Source organism: Culex pipiens, chromosome 2 (assembly GCF_016801865.2).
Source record: "Culex pipiens pallens isolate TS chromosome 2, TS_CPP_V2, whole genome shotgun sequence".
Lineage (NCBI taxonomy): Eukaryota > Metazoa > Arthropoda > Insecta > Diptera > Culicidae > Culex > Culex pipiens.
This window is the reverse complement of record NC_068938.1, coordinates 46,596,947-46,601,976: the sequence shown is the minus strand read 5'-3', so window position 1 is coordinate 46,601,976 and position 5,030 is coordinate 46,596,947.

Genomic DNA, 5,030 nt, shown 5'->3' with positions numbered 1-5,030 from the left:
ATTTTATGTCCTCTAAAACATATCAAAAAATAAAAATAGTGTTTTTTTGCAAATCAAGTTTTAGTGACAAAAAGTGAAATAAAAAATCACCAATTTTTTTTTTACCGTGTATCATTTTTTTTCAGTGTAGTCCATATCCATACCTACAACTTTGCCGAAGACACCAAATCGATCAAAAAATTCCTTCAAAAGATACAGATTTTTGAATTTTCACATATCATTTTTGTATGGACTGCTGCCAAATTTGTATGGAAAATTATATGGACAAACTAATGATGCAAAATGGCTTCTTTGGGCATACCGAAGGCACCAAAAAAGTTTCAGCCTGATTAAAAAATACAAAAATTTAAATTAAAGAAAAAATACCGATTCCGTAGAGAACTGCTCACTTGTAACATGATCTATATCAATATCAATTTAATTCTTTCAAGCAAATCATGTTGTTTTGAAAAAATATAAATATATTCAACAATAAAAAAAACTGCTTCAAAATTGATAACAGTTGTGCTACTGTACAAAACATATATTTTTTTGTTCCTTCTGTCTGTACTCATTTTCAAAATTTGTGAAAAGACTAAAAGTGACCTATTTGATGAAAATGTAAAAAATAATGTTATACATAGTTCAAAACAGCATGTAAAACTTTTTCAATCAAAATTACAATTTTTTACAACACGCAATTAATTTTGCCAAAAAAAAATTAAGAAATTTTTGAAGGGGGCAAAACATTAAATAAAATTTGCATTGCCAGAAAGTTCAAAGCAAAACTATCATTTCGTCTGACAATAAATAAGCAACATTTTGCTTTTCCACTCTTCATCTTAATAAAATATCACGAAAGTAATCACGAATAGAAATCATTTTAAAAAACCATGGTTGAATATTTTATCAATGTTTTTTTAATGCATTTTTTGATTAAGTTTTAAACATCACGAAACAAGTGAAAGCTACAATTCTGGAGTTTTTTTAAAATGTCTAATAAATCAAATTTTCATTTTTTGCTTTTTGGGTGTTTTTTAACATCCCTGACTCGAGGCGGTTTCAAGCAAAAACTGGAAATTTGGTTTATTGGACCAAAATTCATGTCATATTTGAAATGCAAAAAAAAACAAAAAAAAAGATTTTGAATAGTAGTTTATACCAGAAAAATTTGGCATTTTTCTTTGAACCACAAATATATATTTTTAAATTCAAAACCAAAAAAAAGAAAATCTTATATTAGACTTTTTAGAAATGTATGTGATGATTTTAATATGTTCAAAATGGATTTTTCAAGGGAACAGAAATGATTACGGATTATTGAATTCTTGACATTTGAAATCGGACCATGAGTTTCACATTACAAAATCAATATTATTGTTTTTTAGGAAATGAAAGACCAAATTTTAATGTTTCTTGGACGGTTTTACCGGAAATTTTCTCAACACTAAAACAATATTCGCAGATATGGTTACTCATAGGCTATATTTTTAAATATGGATACAAAAAAAGTTAATTTCCAAAATCCATATTTTCAAGATTTTTTTTATTTATTTTAAAGGGGACCATTGCACCAGTTATTGAAAGAATAGTTTAATTTTTTTAAGTTTTGTTTCTTGTCTGAATAGTTCTAACCGACACCTATTTCTTTGTTGAAGACTTCAAAGCGATCCGAAAATTTCTCCCCAAAAATTGTTTGAAGACTGGGCAAACCAAATTAAAAAAAAAACAAAAATTGAAATGTCATGACATCGGCCGATTTCATATTAAAAAAAACCCCTGAGTTTTTCAAGCCAATTCAATAAAAACACAAATTTTCGTAAACTTCAATCTTCTCTTAAAGTCACACCCTGAAAAAACCTAAAGAATTTATCAAAAACAAACAAAAATAGAAAAATATCTTGCAGGACCACCCCACCTTAAACCATCCTTCCTCCCAAACCAATAAGAGTTGCGTGCGTGTGTGTACCTTCACGTGTGTGGGTGGCGATTGAAGTTTTATTGACCTTGCCTCGGTGGGAATCTGCTGCTGCTGCTGGTCAAATGCATCGCATGTCACAGTTTTGTTTTGCTGCTTTTTTTTTCGAATCGAGCCCAACCAATCCAACCATGTACGTACGGCAGATATTTAGATGATAATTAACAAAGCTGGCGCTGTTCTGCTGGTACATGCAGATCAAAATTGGCTTAATTTTTCAGAAGAATTAAATATTTTTTGTCAGGTTGAAAAAATCGTGTTTTAACTTAAACAATTAGAAGAAAAAACTATATAATATTTCGACTAAGTAATTTTTATAAACCCTTTTCGAATGTTACCACCGATAAAGCACTAAAACAAGTGGCTTTTTATTCTCTGCGTGAAAAACTGTTCTAGTGGATGGCACCAACGGCAGTAAAATCCAGCGTGAGCTATTTCGTAATATTTTGACAGTGACACTAAGTCGGTTCGCGGTTTTGACATTAATTTCGGTTGTTTTTGGCGCTCTTTTTTATTTTGGAAAACTGTTTTGAACTCGCATTGGGGTCAATGTTAGTTGGACCGATGCGTGCGTGCAAAGTTAGAACAGCCCGCAAAACGGTTGATATTGATCGGTTCAAATTGAGTACTGTTTGTATTTTAGATTTGTGTAAATTGAAGTCGATTTTAAACATGTTTTTTTTTTCAAACATGTTTAATTAGTGCAACCTATTAAAAATCTCATTTCATCGAAGAAATTGATGTTGCTAAACATTTTCAAAACTATTCAATTAATCTTTTTAAACCTTATTTATTTCGCAAGAAAATTTTGTGATAATAATGAGAAATTGGTTGAAAAGTCCATACGTAAATTTAAAGCTAATTTTGGAGATTAAGATTTTGAACATATAAATCCCATCAAAACTAGAAGAGGTTGACCTGAATTAAATTATTAACAAACAGGTGTGTTGAATTCATTTCTATGAATATAATAACTACACTCAAACAAGATTCAATGAACTTCTTCAGTGTCAACCGTGTTTGAAAATGACATTATAATGGCTCATGAAAGAATTGACACATCAAAATAAGTCATTAATTCCACCTCTTTGATGATTTGCCGAAAAAATTGTTCAAATCACAACAAGTTGTCTCAAAAATTCTGAATGAAAAAAAAATAGTCGCAGAATTCTTCACCACATTCACGAAAACAAAACCTGGCTGATTTGCATGTCAAAACAAACGGTTTGACCTCTACTCATTTCCCCATACCATCATCGCGAATAATCATTGTTCTTTGCGCGCTGATCTCGCGGCTCACTGTGTTAGTGCTGATCTACCGATCTTTGTTCTAGCAACTCGGCTACCTTCTGTGACGAGCTGCTGGTTGAACTAATAAAATCTGCTATTTACAGCCCACAAAATTCCGAGCCATAAAATAATTCGCAACTCGTTGAAAAAAAGAACGCCGCCAGTCGCCATAAAAATTTCAACTAAAGTTGGCGTGTATTTGTGCAGGCACAGCGAAAGATCGAAATCATTCACCCACCTCGACTGCTATTGTTTCCCGAGATAATACAAACTAATTCGCTTGTTTGTGTGCGCGATAGTTGTGATAATGGAGGTGCAAACCTTGTCATCGCCACCGCACCGCCGTCACAATCAATGGTATCAGATTGAATGGCCAAGGGTGAAGAAACTGGTGCACCACCCAACTCTTGGGTGACATTGCCATTTTCCTTTGGCGATTTAACAACACTGATTGTGAACTTCATTCCCGTTCTGGGGAAACAGACTAGAATTATTAAATTATTAGAAAACAGCTCATCAGAATGATACACACTAAACAGAATTTTATTATGAATTCACACCATTCAACAATAATTTAAGACTTCCGGAGGATACGTTTTTGCGTTTGTTGATTGTTTCATCAGGATTGAAATTGTATTTTTTTATAAAAATATTCTGCCAGTATTTTTCCAGCTCCAGTCCAGTTTCCAGCCAGTTGCAAGGAACAGAACATATAATAAATATATTTATATATTTATATATTTTGGATTATAAATATTTGCTTTTCATCAGTCCAACAGATTATCACATGCATTAAATTTTGAAATTTCTGTAGAATGTACACTGCTGCTGCGTCACAAACTGGACCTTATCACAGTACCTTAGGAAGGCGACCTATGGAATGTTAACATTAACCTTAAGGGGTTACATACATGTAAATCGTCAAAAATGTCAGAGGTTGGTATGGGCACACATTTGAACATTTTTTCAAATCATTTGCAGGGCATTAAAATATACATTTTCATCTATTAACAAAATAAATATAAAGACATTTGGATGTACCATTGCTGAGATGTAGCTATTTTAAGTTAGCAGTTTTAAAAAACGGGTGCCACGATATCTCAACACTGCTTTGACCAAATCGGCTCAATTTTGGCGAAGACTCGTTAAACCGGTCCTGTGTGCATGACGAAGGCCGATTTTCAAAAACTTAATTTTGAAAAAAGATAAAAATATTTTTATATTTTTCATATAAAAAATCGACAGTTTTTGATTTTTGTATTTTTTAAAAAAAAAGCAAAATTTTAAAATCGGGCTTCGTAATGCACACGGGATATGTCTTGGGAGTCTTCACCTCAAATTTCAGCCAATTTGATCCATCCCATCTCGAGATATCGTGGCACCCGTTAATCAACTCGGTGTTCAGAGAAAAAACGTTCACAAAGTTTGACAGTTCGCTTTGAGCATGGCAAAATTGTGAACTTAAATCGTCTCTTACTCAGTTCTGTTATGAAATATCTTCGTGAAACTTTCAGGAGTGATTGAAAATCATCTTTTTAGTAAATTCAGTAAATTTTCTGCAATATGAAATAACGTTTTTCTATGTTTCATGTATGTAACCCCTTAACATGTTAACATTAAGTTGAGAATGAAATTGCCACTGAAACCGCTTTGTAAATGCCGGCCCCGATACTCTTCAAGGGTGTTCCCCTCAGAAACTGGGAAAGATTTACTCTTACTTATAGAAATATCCTTAATAATTTATGTCTATCGTAAAAACCGTCCAACAAGTTATCTAGTATTC